Source organism: Aulonocara sp. 'chitande type north' Nkhata Bay, linkage group LG14 (genome assembly GCF_057382095.1).
Source record: "Aulonocara sp. 'chitande type north' Nkhata Bay isolate Kocher_YH1m ecotype deep benthic linkage group LG14, A_spYH_male_GT1.1, whole genome shotgun sequence".
Taxonomy (NCBI): Eukaryota; Metazoa; Chordata; class Actinopteri; order Cichliformes; family Cichlidae; genus Aulonocara; species Aulonocara sp. 'chitande type north' Nkhata Bay.
This window is the reverse complement of record NC_141357.1, coordinates 9676673-9699071: the sequence shown is the minus strand read 5'-3', so window position 1 is coordinate 9699071 and position 22399 is coordinate 9676673. Positions and strand designations below refer to the sequence as shown.

Genomic DNA, 22399 nt, shown 5'->3' with positions numbered 1-22399 from the left:
ACCAGTGTTGTTATTGTGGTTTTTCCTCTTGTATCCATCCCCAATTTTGAACTCGTAACAACAACTACACGAAGTTTGCAAAACGATGGACATATGGCCAATCCTTTTGGTCAGGGGATAACCAAAATCGGATGTCTGGTGTAGGTTTTTGATTAACAATAAAACTGTTAATATAGAAAAAGTGGAGGTAGTGGTGGACGGAAGAGCTTTATGTATAGATGTAGAAAAAAATGGGAGTAAACTCAGGATTATTAATGTCTATGGACATACAGAGTTGAAAGAACGGACGGCATTATTTCAAATATTACAACCATTTCTTTGTAATAGAAGACCGATAATAATGGGTGGGGATTTTAACTGTACACCAGAAACAAGTGGAATCCAGGGGGCGGCTTCAACAGTGAAGAAAGATTCAAGTACTTGTGCATTAGATAATTTGATTAAAGACGGTAATTTGAAAGACGTGTTTAGATTTCTTAACCCGTCAGACCCTGGATATACCTGGTCTAATAATAAGTCCTCTTCACGGATTGATTTTTTGTTTGCCAGTGAAGGCTTAATACCCCTGTCATGTAAAGTGGAACCAGTACCTTTTTCTGATCACCATAAGGTCATGTGTGGATTTAGTATTCAATCTTCTTTTCAGTCGGCCCCAGGGCCATGGAAACTAAACCTGAATCTATTGAAGGACGGAAAGGTTACGGGAAGGTATAAACTTAAATTACAACAATGGGTCTCTCTACAACCACTATATGAATCTGTAGGGGAATGGTGGGAGAGTATAAAGATTAGGACCCAAGTATTTTTTAGTCTTGAAGGGAAAAGGCGGGCAAAGAGGAGGTTATTGAGAAAGCAAGAAAAATTACAAAGGTTTTACAACCTCCTGAATTTGGGCTTTGATGTTAGTGAAGAGATTACAAATCTGAAAAAAGAAATGATGGTAGTTTTAAATGACAAAAGCAAGGGAGTATTAATATGGAGTAGGGTAAAACATGTGGAAGAAAATGAAAAATGTACGAGATATTTTTTTTAAAAATTGTATAAATCTAAACCTGCTATTGACAGCCTGATTAATGAAGAAGGGAAAGAAGTGAAAAGTACCCAAGAAATTTTAAAGGTAGTGTATTCCTTTTATATCAACTTGTACAAAGAACAAAGTATTGATGAGGCGATTGTAGAATCCTTTATCTCAAAGTTAACACAAAAATTGGATCCAGAAGATGGTATAAATTTAGATGAAGGTATAACACTAGAGAAAATCACAAGAGCCATGGAAAGTATGCAAGATATCAAGTCACCAGGTATGGATGGCTTACCTAAGAAATACTATCAGGCCTTTTGGGAACAACTTAGCCCGTCGTTGTGCAAGGTTTATAAAGAAGCATGGGATAAAGGTGTATGGTCAACGTCCATGAATACAGGAGTGATTTCCCTGTTATGGAAAAGGGGTTCTAAAAAAGATTTGAGAAATTGGAGACCCCTGACATTGTTAGGGGTAGATATTAAGATTTTAGCAAAAGCCCTTTTTTTTTCGTTTACAGACAGTAGTACCTAATTTAGTTGGAGTGGAACAAACATGTGGGATACAAGGACGTAAGATGACAGATAGTTTAGTGATTATAAGGGATAGCTACCTTTATAGCCATGAGCGGAATATCGCCCTTTGTGGGTTAAGCTTGGATTTAGAAAAAGCCTTTGACAATGTCAGTCATGCCTTTCTGATGAAAGTCCTAGATAAATTAGGATTTGGAGAAGTCTTTCAGAGATGGATTGAGGTGTTGTATTCTGGTTGTAGTAGTGTTGTGAATGTGAATGGTGTACAGACTACTACAGTTGCAGTGAAAGCTGGAGTAAGGCAGGGATGCCCGTTGTCTCCCACCTTATTTATATTGGTGATGGAGCCATTAGCGTGTGCATTACGAGCTAATGAGCTAATTAAAGGGTTGACCCCACCGGGTAGCGGAGGGTTGGAAATTAAATTTTCCATGTATATGGACGATATAACTCTGCTGCTTACGGACAATAAGTCGATTGAAGTAAGTTTGGCAGTTTGTGAAGCTTTTTCAGCAGCCTCAGGGATGAAAATGAATAAAGAGAAGAGTGAGGTGATTTATTTTAAGTGGCGGAAGATTAAAGAAAAATGGGGATTGCAAGAAAAATCAGAAACGTTGAAAATTTTAGGGGTGGAAATAGGAGAAAATATGAGAATTAAGAACTGGAATTCAAAATTACAAAAAATATGATGATGATGATGATAGGGTGGGGGTCGCTAGGACCCCCTCGGGGCATATATGTGTTATGATGATGATGATGATGATGATGATAGGGTGGGGGGGGGGGTCGCTAGGACCCCCTCGGGGCATATGTGTGTTATGGTGATTAGGGTGGGGGTCGCTAGGACCCCCCTCGGGGCATATGTGTGTTATGATGATGATGATGATGATGATGATAGGGTGGGGGGGGGGTCGCTAGGACCACCGTGGGGCGCTTGTGTTATCACGGCGTCGGTGGCGTCTGGGGAGCGGCGGCGCGGGAAGAAGCGGCGCAGTTGGGACAGTACGTGACGGTGCAGTTTGTACACACGTGCACTCGGCACTCGCGGCACAGGATCTTGGTCTTGACGTCTTTGCTCATTTTTGCTCAAATGAAAAAGAAAGAGGAAAAAGGGGCAATTATGGAACTGGAAAGGGAAGGGAAATCGGTTACTGGACGGGATAATATTTTGAAGATGGTAGAGGAGTACTACAGTTCATTGTTTGGTGTGGAAGAAGTAGATAGAGGGGCTCAAGAAATGGTTTTAGGTTTTCTGAAAGAGAGGTTACCAGAGGACGCAAGGAAGCTTTTGGAAAGGAGCATAACAAACCACGAACTATACGAGGCGATAAAGACAATGAAGAATAACAAGGTACCTGGGATAGATGGACTCACAAAGGAGTTTTACATCACCTTTTGGGATCTCATCGGAGACCACTTGTTGGAGGTATTTGAAGAAATGTGTGAAACGGGTAGAATGCCAAAGAGTATGAGGACGGGTGTGATAAGTTTTCTACATAAGAAAGGCTCACCTGCTGTGCTTTCAAATTATAGGCCTCTTTCAATGGTCTGCGTGGACTACAAAATTTTGAGTCGAACTCTAGCAAGACGCCTGGCCCGAGTCTTGCCTGCTATTATTAATGCAGACCAGACATGCGGGGTAAAGGGCAGGCAGATTGGTTGGAACTTACAATTACATAGAGATGTGCTTACATACATTGAAGAGAGGAACTTGACAACAATATGCGTAACACTTGATCAGGAAAAAGCTTTTGATAGGGTCAATCATGATTTCTTATGGAGGGTGATGAGAAATTTTGATATAGGAGGTAAATTTTTGAATTGGATAAGTATGATGTATACTGACATAATCTGCAAGATAAAGATAAATGGACACTTAACAGAGGAAGTACAACAAACGAGAGGGCTACGGCAGGGTTGCCCCCTGTCCGCCCTACTCTATGTTATATATGTAGAACCTTTAGCATGTGCAATAAGAGGAAACGAGAAAATTAGAGGAGTGCCCTTGCCAGGGGGGAGGTGTTGAAGATCTCCCAGTACGCTGACGACACAGTTCTTTACTTGGAAGATGATGGAAGTGTGAGGGAGATGATACGAACAATACAGACCTTTGAGAGCGCTGCGGGGTCAAAGGTCAATGAGGAGAAATCAAAATATACATTTTTGGGACGATGGGCAGGTAGGAGACAGACGCTTTGCGGGCTTTCTTTGTGTGAAGGGTCCATGCAGGTCCTGGGCATTGATTTTGGAAATCCAGCAAATTACAACTGGGATTTGAAGATAGCGAAGATCTTAAAGAAATTGGGGATGTGGTCAAAAAGAAAGCTCACTATAACTGGCAAAGTTTTGGCCGTAAAAGCTGACATCTTACCTGCCCTACTCCATTTGGCATATGTCTTTCCAATGCCACAGACTCATAGGAAGGTGCTAACACGGGGAATTTTTAAATTAATATGGGGGGGTATGAATATGTAAAAGAACAACTATGTATCAGACAATATCAAAAGGTGGGAGGGATGTCCAATACATCCCTTTGAAATTGGATGTGATGTATTACAGTAACATATGTGCTCCTCTCCAGTCACCCCTTTCCTGTCAAAGTGGAACTCTGGAGCAGAGCAGGCGGGGCCTGAGATCTGCCCCTTCAGCCAAGCAAACAGGGCCTACCGTGACGCCGGAAGCCGGGACGAGGAGTCACTGCGGCTTCCTGCGAGGCCAAAGAAACACACACTCTGGCTTCTCTTCAAAACGTACAAGTCTTTCGCCTTTTACTAAAGACTTCCGTGGAGAGTGAGGCTAAGGAGTTGCACCTATTTTTGGCAGGGTCTGCCGTCTGGCTGGCCCCTCTCCTCGTTGTTCAAAAGAAGAAATAGAAGAAAGCGCGTGTAGCAGATTTCAAATGGTTGACTGCGTTGTGATGACAGACTGGCTGGAAACTGGATTTATTTCTAAAAGACAAAGTGCAGCAGCAAAATCAGTGTCACACAGCAACAGCAGGCCTCTCCTCATCCCAGTGTGGAGTCCATGCAGCTCTGCTTACAATATATAAAAGAAAATACAATCTATCAAAACAACGATTCTCCCAACAGCCACTTTAAAGTCAAATGTTATAGTGGGGTAAAACAGAGACAAATATGAAGCCACTAATAATAACTTGTAATATTTAAATCCCCACTAAGATGGATCAATTACACAATACATATTCAAACAACTTTAACTTTTCTCAACATGGCTGAAAATACTATGCAGTGTGCAGCCTCAGGTGATGAACTCATTATACACATAAAACATAACCTATACATTTACACATACCTAGAAGACAAAGTGCAGCAGCAAAATCAGTGTCACACAGCAACAGCAGGCCTCTCCTCATCCCTGTTTAGCACAAGTAAGGACCACATAAACGGATGGTGTAACAGATAAAACGCAGTTCCAATTACTATTTTTCTCGTTCAAAGCAATCAAAAACACTTTGGGAGCTTTTAGCCATGAGAACTAATAGTTAGCAAAGAAAAATACACCAAATTTAAATGTATAATTTAGTACAGGGAGAGGAGCTACAGAAAGTGTGCCTCACCAGTGTGGAGTCCATGCAGCTCTGGCTGGGAAACCCCACACACGCAACATGTTTACAAGTGGCGTCACACTGATTAATGCCCCACTTCAACAGTGACACGTGGAACCTTAGTTTTACATAAATTAAATTTACACAATAAAAAATAAATCAACTATATACAATACAGTTTTGAGAATGTTCACACTCAGTATATCTCAGCTACACGCACAGTTCCAGGAAGCTCCGCAGGCCTCTGAGGTACTGTAGGTGGGCGGAGATTTGAAGCGGCTCCCTCCCTGTGAGCCAAGTGAAAGAGCGCACCGTCACAAGCGAGAAGTGTCCCGAGAAGGCGGCTCAGCCAGGAACCTGCGGGAGGCCATCGCTTCTCGGCCTTTTGGCTAAGATCAAGTGTAGTAGCTGTTCTTATCAGTTTAATATCTGATACGCCCCCGATTTGGGGGCAACGTATTAAACGCATTTTTAGAACAGGGAGCCGAATAAGGGGCTCGCTCCGTTCGCTCCACGCATTGACCCGGTATTGCAGCGCCTCCGGGAACGGTGCCCCCTTTGCTGACTTTGTGCAAAAGCAAGAAAGCCAAACAAAGTAAGGTCGGCCAAACCAAGAGCCAGAAAGCAGCCGCAAGCGGCGAAAGTGCAGGGATAGAAGCTCAGAGAAATAAGGAAAAAAACTGGGAAGATAGCGAGGAACTGAATATATTATTAAAGGAACAGGAGGTTTTGTTTCAGGAGAGGGCAAAAACAAGAATGTTTAAATTTATGCAGGAGGAGTATATGCAACAGGAGAAGTGCTCGGCCTATTTTTTTGCTCAAATGAAAAAGAAAGAGGAAAAAGGGAAGGGAAATCGGTTACTGGACGGGATAATATTTTGAAGATGGTAGAGGAGTACTACAGTTCATTGTTTGGTGTGGAAGAAGTAGATAGAGGGGCTCAAGAAATGGTTTTAGGTTTTCTGAAAGAGAGGTTACCAGAGGACGCAAGGAAGCTTTTGGAAAGGAGCATAACAAACCACGAACTATACGAGGCGATAAAGACAATGAAGAATAACAAGGTACCTGGGATAGATGGACTCACAAAGGAGTTTTACATCACCTTTTGGGATCTCATCGGAGACCACTTGTTGGAGGTATTTGAAGAAATGTGTGAAACGGGTAGAATGCCAAAGAGTATGAGGACGGGTGTGATAAGTTTTCTACATAAGAAAGGCTCACCTGCTGTGCTTTCAAATTATAGGCCTCTTTCAATGGTCTGCGTGGACTACAAAATTTTGAGTCGAACTCTAGCAAGACGCCTGGCCCGAGTCTTGCCTGCTATTATTAATGCAGACCAGACATGCGGGGTAAAGGGCAGGCAGATTGGTTGGAACTTACAATTACATAGAGATGTGCTTACATACATCGAAGAGAGGAACTTGACAACAATATGCGTAACACTTGATCAGGAAAAAGCTTTTGATAGGGTCAATCATGATTTCTTATGGAGGGTGATGAGAAATTTTGATATAGGAGGTAAATTTTTGAATTGGATAAGTATGATGTATACTGACATAATCTGCAAGATAAAGATAAATGGACACTTAACAGAGGAAGTACAACAAACGAGAGGGCTACGGCAGGGTTGACCCCTGTCCGCCCTACTCTATGTTATATATGTAGAACCTTTAGCATGTGCAATAAGAGGAAACGAGAAAATTAGAGGAGTGCCCTTGCCAGGGGGGAGGTGTTGAAGATCTCCCAGTACGCTGACGACACAGTTCTTTACTTGGAAGATGATGGAAGTGTGAGGGAGATGATACGAACAATACAGACCTTTGAGAGCGCTGCGGGGTCAAAGGTCAATGAGGAGAAATCAAAATATACATTTTTGGGACGATGGGCAGGTAGGAGACAGACGCTTTGCGGGCTTTCTTTGTGTGAAGGGTCCATGCAGGTCCTGGGCATTGATTTTGGAAATCCAGCAAATTACAACTGGGATTTGAAGATAGCGAAGATCTTAAAGAAATTGGGGATGTGGTCAAAAAGAAAGCTCACTATAACTGGCAAAGTTTTGGCCGTAAAAGCTGACATCTTACCTGCCCTACTCCATTTGGCATATGTCTTTCCAATGCCACAGACTCATAGGAAGGTGCTAACACGGGGAATTTTTAAATTAATATGGGGGGGGGGGGGGGGGGGGGTATGAATATGTAAAAGAACAACTATGTATCAGACAATATCAAAAGGTGGGAGGGATGTCCAATACATCCCTTTGAAATTGGATGTGATGTATTACAGTAACATATGTGCTCCTCTCCAGTCACCCCTTTCCTGTCAAAGTGGAACTCTGGAGCAGAGCAGGCGGGGCCTGAGATCTGCCCCTTCAGCCAAGCAAACAGGGCCTACCGTGACGCCGGAAGCCGGGACGAGGAGTCACTGCGGCTTCCTGCGAGGCCAAAGAAACACACACTCTGGCTTCTCTTCAAAACGTACAAGTCTTTCGCCTTTTACTAAAGACTTCCGTGGAGAGTGAGGCTAAGGAGTTGCACCTATTTTTGGCAGGGTCTGCCGTCTGGCTGGCCCCTCTCCTCGTTGTTCAAAAGAAGAAATAGAAGAAAGCGCGTGTAGCAGATTTCAAATGGTTGACTGCGTTGTGACGACAGACTGGCTGGAAACTGGATTTATTTCTAAAAGACAAAGTGCAGCAGCAAAATCAGTGTCACACAGCAACAGCAGGCCTCTCCTCATCCCAGTGTGGAGTCCATGCAGCTCTGCTTACAATATATAAAAGAAAATACAATCTATCAAAACAACGATTCTCCCAACAGCCACTTTAAAGTCAAATGTTATAGTGGGGTAAAACAGAGACAAATATGAAGCCACTAATAATAACTTGTAATATTTAAATCCCCACTAAGATGGATCAATTACACAATACATATTCAAACAACTTTAACTTTTCTCAACATGGCTGAAAATACTATGCAGTGTGCAGCCTCAGGTGATGAACTCATTATACACATAAAACATAACCTATACATTTACACATACCTAGAAGACAAAGTGCAGCAGCAAAATCAGTGTCACACAGCAACAGCAGGCCTCTCCTCATCCCTGTTTAGCACAAGTAAGGACCACATAAACGGATGGTGTAACAGATAAAACGCAGTTCCAATTACTATTTTTCTCGTTCAAAGCAATCAAAAACACTTTGGGAGCTTTTAGCCATGAGAACTAATAGTTAGCAAAGAAAAATACACCAAATTTAAATGTATAATTTAGTACAGGGAGAGGAGCTACAGAAAGTGTGCCTCACCAGTGTGGAGTCCATGCAGCTCTGGCTGGGAAACCCCACACACGCAACATGTTTACAAGTGGCGTCACACTGATTAATGCCCCACTTCAACAGTGACACGTGGAACCTTAGTTTTACATAAATTAAATTTACACAATAAAAAAGAAATCAACTATATACAATACAGTTTTGAGAATGTTCACACTCAGTATATCTCAGCTACACGCACAGTTCCAGGAAGCTCCGCAGGCCTCTGAGGTACTGTAGGTGGGCGGAGATTTGAAGCGGCTCCCTCCCTGTGAGCCAAGTGAAAGAGCGCACCGTCACAAGCGAGAAGTGTCCCGAGAAGGCGGCTCAGCCAGGAACCTGCGGGAGGCCATCGCTTCTCGGCCTTTTGGCTAAGATCAAGTGTAGTAGCTGTTCTTATCAGTTTAATATCTGATACGCCCCCGATTTGGGGGCAACGTATTAAACGCATTTTTAGAACAGGGAGCCGAATAAGGGGCTCGCTCCGTTCGCTCCACGCATCGACCCGGTATTGCAGCGCCTCCGGGAACGGTGCCCCCTTTGCTGACTTTGTGCAAAAGCAAGAAAGCCAAACAAAGTAAGGTCGGCCAAACCAAGAGCCAGAAAGCAGCCGCAAGCGGCGAAAGTGCAGGGATAGAAGCTCAGAGAAATAAGGAAAAAAACTGGGAAGATAGCGAGGAACTGAATATATTATTAAAGGAACAGGAGGTTTTGTTTCAGGAGAGGGCAAAAACAAGAATGTTTAAATTTATGCAGGAGGAGTATATGCAACAGGAGAAGTGCTCGGCCTATTTTTTTGCTCAAATGAAAAAGAAAGAGGAAAAAGGGAAGGGAAATCGGTTACTGGACGGGATAATATTTTGAAGATGGTAGAGGAGTACTACAGTTCATTGTTTGGTGTGGAAGAAGTAGATAGAGGGGCTCAAGAAATGGTTTTAGGTTTTCTGAAAGAGAGGTTACCAGAGGACGCAAGGAAGCTTTTGGAAAGGAGCATAACAAACCACGAACTATACGAGGCGATAAAGACAATGAAGAATAACAAGGTACCTGGGATAGATGGACTCACAAAGGAGTTTTACATCACCTTTTGGGATCTCATCGGAGACCACTTGTTGGAGGTATTTGAAGAAATGTGTGAAACGGGTAGAATGCCAAAGAGTATGAGGACGGGTGTGATAAGTTTTCTACATAAGAAAGGCTCACCTGCTGTGCTTTCAAATTATAGGCCTCTTTCAATGGTCTGCGTGGACTACAAAATTTTGAGTCGAACTCTAGCAAGACGCCTGGCCCGAGTCTTGCCTGCTATTATTAATGCAGACCAGACATGCGGGGTAAAGGGCAGGCAGATTGGTTGGAACTTACAATTACATAGAGATGTGCTTACATACATCGAAGAGAGGAACTTGACAACAATATGCGTAACACTTGATCAGGAAAAAGCTTTTGATAGGGTCAATCATGATTTCTTATGGAGGGTGATGAGAAATTTTGATATAGGAGGTAAATTTTTGAATTGGATAAGTATGATGTATACTGACATAATCTGCAAGATAAAGATAAATGGACACTTAACAGAGGAAGTACAACAAACGAGAGGGCTACGGCAGGGTTGCCCCCTGTCCGCCCTACTCTATGTTATATATGTAGAACCTTTAGCATGTGCAATAAGAGGAAACGAGAAAATTAGAGGAGTGCCCTTGCCAGGGGGGAGGTGTTGAAGATCTCCCAGTACGCTGACGACACAGTTCTTTACTTGGAAGATGATGGAAGTGTGAGGGAGATGATACGAACAATACAGACCTTTGAGAGCGCTGCGGGGTCAAAGGTCAATGAGGAGAAATCAAAATATACATTTTTGGGACGATGGGCAGGTAGGAGACAGACGCTTTGCGGGCTTTCTTTGTGTGAAGGGTCCATGCAGGTCCTGGGCATTGATTTTGGAAATCCAGCAAATTACAACTGGGATTTGAAGATAGCGAAGATCTTAAAGAAATTGGGGATGTGGTCAAAAAGAAAGCTCACTATAACTGGCAAAGTTTTGGCCGTAAAAGCTGACATCTTACCTGCCCTACTCCATTTGGCATATGTCTTTCCAATGCCACAGACTCATAGGAAGGTGCTAACACGGGGAATTTTTAAATTAATATGGGGGGGGGGGGGGGTATGAATATGTAAAAGAACAACTATGTATCAGACAATATCAAAAGGTGGGAGGGATGTCCAATACATCCCTTTGAAATTGGATGTGATGTATTACAGTAACATATGTGCTCCTCTCCAGTCACCCCTTTCCTGTCAAAGTGGAACTCTGGAGCAGAGCAGGCGGGGCCTGAGATCTGCCCCTTCAGCCAAGCAAACAGGGCCTACCGTGACGCCGGAAGCCGGGACGAGGAGTCACTGCGGCTTCCTGCGAGGCCAAAGAAACACACACTCTGGCTTCTCTTCAAAACGTACAAGTCTTTCGCCTTTTACTAAAGACTTCCGTGGAGAGTGAGGCTAAGGAGTTGCACCTATTTTTGGCAGGGTCTGCCGTCTGGCTGGCCCCTCTCCTCGTTGTTCAAAAGAAGAAATAGAAGAAAGCGCGTGTAGCAGATTTCAAATGGTTGACTGCGTTGTGACGACAGACTGGCTGGAAACTGGATTTATTTCTAAAAGACAAAGTGCAGCAGCAAAATCAGTGTCACACAGCAACAGCAGGCCTCTCCTCATCCCAGTGTGGAGTCCATGCAGCTCTGCTTACAATATATAAAAGAAAATACAATCTATCAAAACAACGATTCTCCCAACAGCCACTTTAAAGTCAAATGTTATAGTGGGGTAAAACAGAGACAAATATGAAGCCACTAATAATAACTTGTAATATTTAAATCCCCACTAAGATGGATCAATTACACAATACATATTCAAACAACTTTAACTTTTCTCAACATGGCTGAAAATACTATGCAGTGTGCAGCCTCAGGTGATGAACTCATTATACACATAAAACATAACCTATACATTTACACATACCTAGAAGACAAAGTGCAGCAGCAAAATCAGTGTCACACAGCAACAGCAGGCCTCTCCTCATCCCTGTTTAGCACAAGTAAGGACCACATAAACGGATGGTGTAACAGATAAAACGCAGTTCCAATTACTATTTTTCTCATTCAAAGCAATCAAAAACACTTTGGGAGCTTTTAGCCATGAGAACTAATACTTAGCAAAGAAAAATACACCAAATTTAAATGTATAATTTAGTACAGGGAGAGGAGCTACAGAAAGTGTGCCTCACCAGTGTGGAGTCCATGCAGCTCTGGCTGGGAAACCCCATGTTTACAAGTGGCGTCACACTGATTAATGCCCCACTTCAACAGTGACACGTGGAACCTTAGTTTTACATAAATTAAATTTACACAATAAAAAAGAAATCAACTATATACAATACAGTTTTGAGAATGTTCACACTCAGTATATCTCAGCTACACGCACAGTTCCAGGAAGCTCCGCAGGCCTCTGAGGTACTGTAGGTGGGCGGAGATTTGAAGCGGCTCCCTCCCTGTGAGCCAAGTGAAAGAGCGCACCGTCACAAGCGAGAAGTGTCCCGAGAAGGCGGCTCAGCCAGGAACCTGCGGGAGGCCATCGCTTCTCGGCCTTTTGGCTAAGATCAAGTGTAGTAGCTGTTCTTATCAGTTTAATATCTGATACGCCCCCGATTTGGGGGCAACGTATTAAACGCATTTTTAGAACAGGGAGCCGAATAAGGGGCTCGCTCCGTTCGCTCCACGCATTGACCCGGTATTGCAGCGCCTCCGGGAACGGTGCCCCCTTTGCTGACTTTGTGCAAAAGCAAGAAAGCCAAACAAAGTAAGGTCGGCCAAACCAAGAGCCAGAAAGCAGCCGCAAGCGGCGAAAGTGCAGGGATAGAAGCTCAGAGAAATAAGGAAAAAAACTGGGAAGATAGCGAGGAACTGAATATATTATTAAAGGAACAGGAGGTTTTGTTTCAGGAGAGGGCAAAAACAAGAATGTTTAAATTTATGCAGGAGGAGTATATGCAACAGGAGAAGTGCTCGGCCTATTTTTTTGCTCAAATGAAAAAGAAAGAGGAAAAAGGGAAGGGAAATCGGTTACTGGACGGGATAATATTTTGAAGATGGTAGAGGAGTACTACAGTTCATTGTTTGGTGTGGAAGAAGTAGATAGAGGGGCTCAAGAAATGGTTTTAGGTTTTCTGAAAGAGAGGTTACCAGAGGACGCAAGGAAGCTTTTGGAAAGGAGCATAACAAACCACGAACTATACGAGGCGATAAAGACAATGAAGAATAACAAGGTACCTGGGATAGATGGACTCACAAAGGAGTTTTACATCACCTTTTGGGATCTCATCGGAGACCACTTGTTGGAGGTATTTGAAGAAATGTGTGAAACGGGTAGAATGCCAAAGAGTATGAGGACGGGTGTGATAAGTTTTCTACATAAGAAAGGCTCACCTGCTGTGCTTTCAAATTATAGGCCTCTTTCAATGGTCTGCGTGGACTACAAAATTTTGAGTCGAACTCTAGCAAGACGCCTGGCCCGAGTCTTGCCTGCTATTATTAATGCAGACCAGACATGCGGGGTAAAGGGCAGGCAGATTGGTTGGAACTTACAATTACATAGAGATGTGCTTACATACATCGAAGAGAGGAACTTGACAACAATATGCGTAACACTTGATCAGGAAAAAGCTTTTGATAGGGTCAATCATGATTTCTTATGGAGGGTGATGAGAAATTTTGATATAGGAGGTAAATTTTTGAATTGGATAAGTATGATGTATACTGACATAATCTGCAAGATAAAGATAAATGGACACTTAACAGAGGAAGTACAACAAACGAGAGGGCTACGGCAGGGTTGACCCCTGTCCGCCCTACTCTATGTTATATATGTAGAACCTTTAGCATGTGCAATAAGAGGAAACGAGAAAATTAGAGGAGTGCCCTTGCCAGGGGGGAGGTGTTGAAGATCTCCCAGTACGCTGACGACACAGTTCTTTACTTGGAAGATGATGGAAGTGTGAGGGAGATGATACGAACAATACAGACCTTTGAGAGCGCTGCGGGGTCAAAGGTCAATGAGGAGAAATCAAAATATACATTTTTGGGACGATGGGCAGGTAGGAGACAGACGCTTTGCGGGCTTTCTTTGTGTGAAGGGTCCATGCAGGTCCTGGGCATTGATTTTGGAAATCCAGCAAATTACAACTGGGATTTGAAGATAGCGAAGATCTTAAAGAAATTGGGGATGTGGTCAAAAAGAAAGCTCACTATAACTGGCAAAGTTTTGGCCGTAAAAGCTGACATCTTACCTGCCCTACTCCATTTGGCATATGTCTTTCCAATGCCACAGACTCATAGGAAGGTGCTAACACGGGGAATTTTTAAATTAATATGGGGGGGGGGGGGGTATGAATATGTAAAAGAACAACTATGTATCAGACAATATCAAAAGGTGGGAGGGATGTCCAATACATCCCTTTGAAATTGGATGTGATGTATTACAGTAACATATGTGCTCCTCTCCAGTCACCCCTTTCCTGTCAAAGTGGAACTCTGGAGCAGAGCAGGCGGGGCCTGAGATCTGCCCCTTCAGCCAAGCAAACAGGGCCTACCGTGACGCCGGAAGCCGGGACGAGGAGTCACTGCGGCTTCCTGCGAGGCCAAAGAAACACACACTCTGGCTTCTCTTCAAAACGTACAAGTCTTTCGCCTTTTACTAAAGACTTCCGTGGAGAGTGAGGCTAAGGAGTTGTACCTATTTTTGGCAGGGTCTGCCGTCTGGCTGGCCCCTCTCCTCGTTGTTCAAAAGAAGAAATAGAAGAAAGCGCGTGTAGCAGATTTCAAATGGTTGACTGCGTTGTGACGACAGACTGGCTGGAAACTGGATTTATTTCTAAAAGACAAAGTGCAGCAGCAAAATCAGTGTCACACAGCAACAGCAGGCCTCTCCTCATCCCAGTGTGGAGTCCATGCAGCTCTGCTTACAATATATAAAAGAAAATACAATCTATCAAAACAACGATTCTCCCAACAGCCACTTTAAAGTCAAATGTTATAGTGGGGTAAAACAGAGACAAATATGAAGCCACTAATAATAACTTGTAATATTTAAATCCCCACTAAGATGGATCAATTACACAATACATATTCAAACAACTTTAACTTTTCTCAACATGGCTGAAAATACTATGCAGTGTGCAGCCTCAGGTGATGAACTCATTATACACATAAAACATAACCTATACATTTACACATACCTAGAAGACAAAGTGCAGCAGCAAAATCAGTGTCACACAGCAACAGCAGGCCTCTCCTCATCCCTGTTTAGCACAAGTAAGGACCACATAAACGGATGGTGTAACAGATAAAACGCAGTTCCAATTACTATTTTTCTCGTTCAAAGCAATCAAAAACACTTTGGGAGCTTTTAGCCATGAGAACTAATAGTTAGCAAAGAAAAATACACCAAATTTAAATGTATAATTTAGTACAGGGAGAGGAGCTACAGAAAGTGTGCCTCACCAGTGTGGAGTCCATGCAGCTCTGGCTGGGAAACCCCACACACGCAACATGTTTACAAGTGGCGTCACACTGATTAATGCCCCACTTCAACAGTGACACGTGGAACCTTAGTTTTACATAAATTAAATTTACACAATAAAAAATAAATCAACTATATACAATACAGTTTTGAGAATGTTCACACTCAGTATATCTCAGCTACACGCACAGTTCCAGGAAGCTCCGCAGGCCTCTGAGGTACTGTAGGTGGGCGGAGATTTGAAGCGGCTCCCTCCCTGTGAGCCAAGTGAAAGAGCGCACCGTCACAAGCGAGAAGTGTCCCGAGAAGGCGGCTCAGCCAGGAACCTGCGGGAAGCCATCGCTTCTCGGCCTTTTGGCTAAGATCAAGTGTAGTAGCTGTTCTTATCAGTTTAATATCTGATACGCCCCCGATTTGGGGGCAACGTATTAAACGCATTTTTAGAACAGGGAGCCGAATAAGGGGCTCGCTCCGTTCGCTCCACGCATCGACCCGGTATTGCAGCGCCTCCGGGAACGGTGCCCCCTTTGCTGACTTTGTGCAAAAGCAAGAAAGCCAAACAAAGTAAGGTCGGCCAAACCAAGAGCCAGAAAGCAGCCGCAAGCGGCGAAAGTGCAGGGATAGAAGCTCAGAGAAATAAGGAAAAAAACTGGGAAGATAGCGAGGAACTGAATATATTATTAAAGGAACAGGAGGTTTTGTTTCAGGAGAGGGCAAAAACAAGAATGTTTAAATTTATGCAGGAGGAGTATATGCAACAGGAGAAGTGCTCGGCCTATTTTTTTGCTCAAATGAAAAAGAAAGAGGAAAAAGGGAAGGGAAATCGGTTACTGGACGGGATAATATTTTGAAGATGGTAGAGGAGTACTACAGTTCATTGTTTGGTGTGGAAGAAGTAGATAGAGGGGCTCAAGAAATGGTTTTAGGTTTTCTGAAAGAGAGGTTACCAGAGGACGCAAGGAAGCTTTTGGAAAGGAGCATAACAAACCACGAACTATACGAGGCGATAAAGACAATGAAGAATAACAAGGTACCTGGGATAGATGGACTCACAAAGGAGTTTTACATCACCTTTTGGGATCTCATCGGAGACCACTTGTTGGAGGTATTTGAAGAAATGTGTGAAACGGGTAGAATGCCAAAGAGTATGAGGACGGGTGTGATAAGTTTTCTACATAAGAAAGGCTCACCTGCTGTGCTTTCAAATTATAGGCCTCTTTCAATGGTCTGCGTGGACTACAAAATTTTGAGTCGAACTCTAGCAAGACGCCTGGCCCGAGTCTTGCCTGCTATTATTAATGCAGACCAGACATGCGGGGTAAAGGGCAGGCAGATTGGTTGGAACTTACAATTACATAGAGATGTGCTTACATACATCGAAGAGAGGAACTTGACAACAATATGCGTAACACTTGATCAGGAAAAAGCTTTTGATAGGGTCAATCATGATTTCTTATGGAGGGTGATGAGAAATTTTGATATAGGAGGTAAATTTTTGAATTGGATAAGTATGATGTATACTGACATAATCTGCAAGATAAAGATAAATGGACACTTAACAGAGGAAGTACAACAAACGAGAGGGCTACGGCAGGGTTGCCCCCTGTCCGCCCTACTCTATGTTATATATGTAGAACCTTTAGCATGTGCAATAAGAGGAAACGAGAAAATTAGAGGAGTGCCCTTGCCAGGGGGGAGGTGTTGAAGATCTCCCAGTACGCTGACGACACAGTTCTTTACTTGGAAGATGATGGAAGTGTGAGGGAGATGATACGAACAATACAGACCTTTGAGAGCGCTGCGGGGTCAAAGGTCAATGAGGAGAAATCAAAATATACATTTTTGGGACGATGGGCAGGTAGGAGACAGACGCTTTGCGGGCTTTCTTTGTGTGAAGGGTCCATGCAGGTCCTGGGCATTGATTTTGGAAATCCAGCAAATTACAACTGGGATTTGAAGATAGCGAAGATCTTAAAGAAATTGGGGATGTGGTCAAAAAGAAAGCTCACTATAACTGGCAAAGTTTTGGCCGTAAAAGCTGACATCTTACCTGCCCTACTCCATTTGGCATATGTCTTTCCAATGCCACAGACTCATAGGAAGGTGCTAACACGGGGAATTTTTAAATTAATATGGGGGGGGGGGGGGTATGAATATGTAAAAGAACAACTATGTATCAGACAATATCAAAAGGTGGGAGGGATGTCCAATACATCCCTTTGAAATTGGATGTGATGTATTACAGTAACATATGTGCTCCTCTCCAGTCACCCCTTTCCTGTCAAAGTGGAACTCTGGAGCAGAGCAGGCGGGGCCTGAGATCTGCCCCTTCAGCCAAGCAAACAGGGCCTACCGTGACGCCGGAAGCCGGGACGAGGAGTCACTGCGGCTTCCTGCGAGGCCAAAGAAACACACACTCTGGCTTCTCTTCAAAACGTACAAGTCTTTCGCCTTTTACTAAAGACTTCCGTGGAGAGTGAGGCTAAGGAGTTGCACCTATTTTTGGCAGGGTCTGCCGTCTGGCTGGCCCCTCTCCTCGTTGTTCAAAAGAAGAAATAGAAGAAAGCGCGTGTAGCAGATTTCAAATGGTTGACTGCGTTGTGACGACAGACTGGCTGGAAACTGGATTTATTTCTAAAAGACAAAGTGCAGCAGCAAAATCAGTGTCACACAGCAACAGCAGGCCTCTCCTCATCCCAGTGTGGAGTCCATGCAGCTCTGCTTACAATATATAAAAGAAAATACAATCTATCAAAACAACGATTCTCCCAACAGCCACTTTAAAGTCAAATGTTATAGTGGGGTAAAACAGAGACAAATATGAAGCCACTAATAATAACTTGTAATATTTAAATCCCCACTAAGATGGATCAATTACACAATACATATTCAAACAACTTTAACTTTTCTCAACATGGCTGAAAATACTATGCAGTGTGCAGCCTCAGGTGATGAACTCATTATACACATAAAACATAACCTATACATTTACACATACCTAGAAGACAAAGTGCAGCAGCAAAATCAGTGTCACACAGCAACAGCAGGCCTCTCCTCATCCCTGTTTAGCACAAGTAAGGACCACATAAACGGATGGTGTAACAGATAAAACGCAGTTCCAATTACTATTTTTCTCATTCAAAGCAATCAAAAACACTTTGGGAGCTTTTAGCCATGAGAACTAATACTTAGCAAAGAAAAATACACCAAATTTAAATGTATAATTTAGTACAGGGAGAGGAGCTACAGAAAGTGTGCCTCACCAGTGTGGAGTCCATGCAGCTCTGGCTGGGAAACCCCATGTTTACAAGTGGCGTCACACTGATTAATGCCCCACTTCAACAGTGACACGTGGAACCTTAGTTTTACATAAATTAAATTTACACAATAAAAAAGAAATCAACTATATACAATACAGTTTTGAGAATGTTCACACTCAGTATATCTCAGCTACACGCACAGTTCCAGGAAGCTCCGCAGGCCTCTGAGGTACTGTAGGTGGGCGGAGATTTGAAGCGGCTCCCTCCCTGTGAGCCAAGTGAAAGAGCGCACCGTCACAAGCGAGAAGTGTCCCGAGAAGGCGGCTCAGCCAGGAACCTGCGGGAGGCCATCGCTTCTCGGCCTTTTGGCTAAGATCAAGTGTAGTAGCTGTTCTTATCAGTTTAATATCTGATACGCCCCCGATTTGGGGGCAACGTATTAAACGCATTTTTAGAACAGGGAGCCGAATAAGGGGCTCGCTCCGTTCGCTCCACGCATTGACCCGGTATTGCAGCGCCTCCGGGAACGGTGCCCCCTTTGCTGACTTTGTGCAAAAGCAAGAAAGCCAAACAAAGTAAGGTCGGCCAAACCAAGAGCCAGAAAGCAGCCGCAAGCGGCGAAAGTGCAGGGATAGAAGCTCAGAGAAATAAGGAAAAAAACTGGGAAGATAGCGAGGAACTGAATATATTATTAAAGGAACAGGAGGTTTTGTTTCAGGAGAGGGCAAAAACAAGAATGTTTAAATTTATGCAGGAGGAGTATATGCAACAGGAGAAGTGCTCGGCCTATTTTTTTGCTCAAATGAAAAAGAAAGAGGAAAAAGGGAAGGGAAATCGGTTACTGGACGGGATAATATTTTGAAGATGGTAGAGGAGTACTACAGTTCATTGTTTGGTGTGGAAGAAGTAGATAGAGGGGCTCAAGAAATGGTTTTAGGTTTTCTGAAAGAGAGGTTACCAGAGGACGCAAGGAAGCTTTTGGAAAGGAGCATAACAAACCACGAACTATACGAGGCGATAAAGACAATGAAGAATAACAAGGTACCTGGGATAGATGGACTCACAAAGGAGTTTTACATCACCTTTTGGGATCTCATCGGAGACCACTTGTTGGAGGTATTTGAAGAAATGTGTGAAACGGGTAGAATGCCAAAGAGTATGAGGACGGGTGTGATAAGTTTTCTACATAAGAAAGGCTCACCTGCTGTGCTTTCAAATTATAGGCCTCTTTCAATGGTCTGCGTGGACTACAAAATTTTGAGTCGAACTCTAGCAAGACGCCTGGCCCGAGTCTTGCCTGCTATTATTAATGCAGACCAGACATGCGGGGTAAAGGGCAGGCAGATTGGTTGGAACTTACAATTACATAGAGATGTGCTTACATACATCGAAGAGAGGAACTTGACAACAATATGCGTAACACTTGATCAGGAAAAAGCTTTTGATAGGGTCAATCATGATTTCTTATGGAGGGTGATGAGAAATTTTGATATAGGAGGTAAATTTTTGAATTGGATAAGTATGATGTATACTGACATAATCTGCAAGATAAAGATAAATGGACACTTAACAGAGGAAGTACAACAAACGAGAGGGCTACGGCAGGGTTGACCCCTGTCCGCCCTACTCTATGTTATATATGTAGAACCTTTAGCATGTGCAATAAGAGGAAACGAGAAAATTAGAGGAGTGCCCTTGCCAGGGGGGAGGTGTTGAAGATCTCCCAGTACGCTGACGACACAGTTCTTTACTTGGAAGATGATGGAAGTGTGAGGGAGATGATACGAACAATACAGACCTTTGAGAGCGCTGCGGGGTCAAAGGTCAATGAGGAGAAATCAAAATATACATTTTTGGGACGATGGGCAGGTAGGAGACAGACGCTTTGCGGGCTTTCTTTGTGTGAAGGGTCCATGCAGGTCCTGGGCATTGATTTTGGAAATCCAGCAAATTACAACTGGGATTTGAAGATAGCGAAGATCTTAAAGAAATTGGGGATGTGGTCAAAAAGAAAGCTCACTATAACTGGCAAAGTTTTGGCCGTAAAAGCTGACATCTTACCTGCCCTACTCCATTTGGCATATGTCTTTCCAATGCCACAGACTCATAGGAAGGTGCTAACACGGGGAATTTTTAAATTAATATGGGGGGGGGGGGGGGTATGAATATGTAAAAGAACAACTATGTATCAGACAATATCAAAAGGTGGGAGGGATGTCCAATACATCCCTTTGAAATTGGATGTGATGTATTACAGTAACATATGTGCTCCTCTCCAGTCACCCCTTTCCTGTCAAAGTGGAACTCTGGAGCAGAGCAGGCGGGGCCTGAGATCTGCCCCTTCAGCCAAGCAAACAGGGCCTACCGTGACGCCGGAAGCCGGGACGAGGAGTCACTGCGGCTTCCTGCGAGGCCAAAGAAACACACACTCTGGCTTCTCTTCAAAACGTACAAGTCTTTCGCCTTTTACTAAAGACTTCCGTGGAGAGTGAGGCTAAGGAGTTGTACCTATTTTTGGCAGGGTCTGCCGTCTGGCTGGCCCCTCTCCTCGTTGTTCAAAAGAAGAAATAGAAGAAAGCGCGTGTAGCAGATTTCAAATGGTTGACTGCGTTGTGACGACAGACTGGCTGGAAACTGGATTTATTTCTAAAAGACAAAGTGCAGCAGCAAAATCAGTGTCACACAGCAACAGCAGGCCTCTCCTCATCCCAGTGTGGAGTCCATGCAGCTCTGCTTACAATATATAAAAGAAAATACAATCTATCAAAACAACGATTCTCCCAACAGCCACTTTAAAGTCAAATGTTATAGTGGGGTAAAACAGAGACAAATATGAAGCCACTAATAATAACTTGTAATATTTAAATCCCCACTAAGATGGATCAATTACACAATACATATTCAAACAACTTTAACTTTTCTCAACATGGCTGAAAATACTATGCAGTGTGCAGCCTCAGGTGATGAACTCATTATACACATAAAACATAACCTATACATTTACACATACCTAGAAGACAAAGTGCAGCAGCAAAATCAGTGTCACACAGCAACAGCAGGCCTCTCCTCATCCCTGTTTAGCACAAGTAAGGACCACATAAACGGATGGTGTAACAGATAAAACGCAGTTCCAATTACTATTTTTCTCGTTCAAAGCAATCAAAAACACTTTGGGAGCTTTTAGCCATGAGAACTAATAGTTAGCAAAGAAAAATACACCAAATTTAAATGTATAATTTAGTACAGGGAGTGGAGCTACAGAAAGTGTGCCTCACCAGTGTGGAGTCCATGCAGCTCTGGCTGGGAAACCCCACACACGCAACATGTTTACAAGTGGCGTCACACTGATTAATGCCCCACTTCAACAGTGACACGTGGAACCTTAGTTTTACATAAATTAAATTTACACAATAAAAAATAAATCAACTATATACAATACAGTTTTGAGAATGTTCACACTCAGTATATCTCAGCTACACGCACAGTTCCAGGAAGCTCCGCAGGCCTCTGAGGTACTGTAGGTGGGCGGAGATTTGAAGCGGCTCCCTCCCTGTGAGCCAAGTGAAAGAGCGCACCGTCACAAGCGAGAAGTGTCCCGAGAAGGCGGCTCAGCCAGGAACCTGCGGGAGGCCATCGCTTCTCGGCCTTTTGGCTAAGATCAAGTGTAGTAGCTGTTCTTATCAGTTTAATATCTGATACGCCCCCGATTTGGGGGCAACGTATTAAACGCATTTTTAGAACAGGGAGCCGAATAAGGGGCTCGCTCCGTTCGCTCCACGCATCGACCCGGTATTGCAGCGCCTCCGGGAACGGTGCCCCCTTTGCTGACTTTGTGCAAAAGCAAGAAAGCCAAACAAAGTAAGGTCGGCCAAACCAAGAGCCAGAAAGCAGCCGCAAGCGGCGAAAGTGCAGGGATAGAAGCTCAGAGAAATAAGGAAAAAAACTGGGAAGATAGCGAGGAACTGAATATATTATTAAAGGAACAGGAGGTTTTGTTTCAGGAGAGGGCAAAAACAAGAATGTTTAAATTTATGCAGGAGGAGTATATGCAACAGGAGAAGTGCTCGGCCTATTTTTTTGCTCAAATGAAAAAGAAAGAGGAAAAAGGGAAGGGAAATCGGTTACTGGACGGGATAATATTTTGAA

The 22399-nt window shown here is 43.5% G+C and overlaps 12 non-coding genes across 12 annotated transcripts; all 12 read left to right on the top strand.

The window, feature by feature from the left end:
- Positions 1 to 4281: 4281 nt before the first annotated feature.
- Positions 4282 to 4394, top strand: LOC147314114 (U5 spliceosomal RNA). Its single transcript, XR_015124897.1, has one exon. It is a non-coding gene; the product is annotated as a U5 spliceosomal RNA (small nuclear RNA).
- Positions 4395 to 5488: 1094 nt separating this feature from the next.
- On the top strand, positions 5489 to 5679 carry LOC147314113 (U2 spliceosomal RNA). The gene has a single exon (XR_015124913.1). It is a non-coding gene; the product is annotated as a U2 spliceosomal RNA (small nuclear RNA).
- Positions 5680 to 7570: 1891 nt separating this feature from the next.
- LOC147314112 (U5 spliceosomal RNA) lies at positions 7571 to 7683 on the top strand. The gene has a single exon (XR_015124896.1). It is a non-coding gene; the product is annotated as a U5 spliceosomal RNA (small nuclear RNA).
- A 1094-nt stretch (positions 7684 to 8777) lies between these two features.
- Positions 8778 to 8968, top strand: LOC147314111 (U2 spliceosomal RNA). The gene has a single exon (XR_015124909.1). It is a non-coding gene; the product is annotated as a U2 spliceosomal RNA (small nuclear RNA).
- A 1885-nt stretch (positions 8969 to 10853) lies between these two features.
- Positions 10854 to 10966, top strand: LOC147314110 (U5 spliceosomal RNA). The gene has a single exon (XR_015124895.1). It is a non-coding gene; the product is annotated as a U5 spliceosomal RNA (small nuclear RNA).
- A 1083-nt stretch (positions 10967 to 12049) lies between these two features.
- LOC147314109 (U2 spliceosomal RNA) lies at positions 12050 to 12240 on the top strand. Its single transcript, XR_015124912.1, has one exon. It is a non-coding gene; the product is annotated as a U2 spliceosomal RNA (small nuclear RNA).
- A 1884-nt stretch (positions 12241 to 14124) lies between these two features.
- LOC147314108 (U5 spliceosomal RNA) lies at positions 14125 to 14237 on the top strand. The gene has a single exon (XR_015124887.1). It is a non-coding gene; the product is annotated as a U5 spliceosomal RNA (small nuclear RNA).
- A 1094-nt stretch (positions 14238 to 15331) lies between these two features.
- On the top strand, positions 15332 to 15522 carry LOC147314107 (U2 spliceosomal RNA). The gene has a single exon (XR_015124908.1). It is a non-coding gene; the product is annotated as a U2 spliceosomal RNA (small nuclear RNA).
- Positions 15523 to 17406: 1884 nt separating this feature from the next.
- Positions 17407 to 17519, top strand: LOC147314106 (U5 spliceosomal RNA). Its single transcript, XR_015124894.1, has one exon. It is a non-coding gene; the product is annotated as a U5 spliceosomal RNA (small nuclear RNA).
- A 1083-nt stretch (positions 17520 to 18602) lies between these two features.
- LOC147314105 (U2 spliceosomal RNA) lies at positions 18603 to 18793 on the top strand. Its single transcript, XR_015124910.1, has one exon. It is a non-coding gene; the product is annotated as a U2 spliceosomal RNA (small nuclear RNA).
- Positions 18794 to 20678: 1885 nt separating this feature from the next.
- LOC147314104 (U5 spliceosomal RNA) lies at positions 20679 to 20791 on the top strand. The gene has a single exon (XR_015124886.1). It is a non-coding gene; the product is annotated as a U5 spliceosomal RNA (small nuclear RNA).
- Positions 20792 to 21885: 1094 nt separating this feature from the next.
- On the top strand, positions 21886 to 22076 carry LOC147314103 (U2 spliceosomal RNA). The gene has a single exon (XR_015124907.1). It is a non-coding gene; the product is annotated as a U2 spliceosomal RNA (small nuclear RNA).
- Positions 22077 to 22399: the final 323 nt, after the last annotated feature.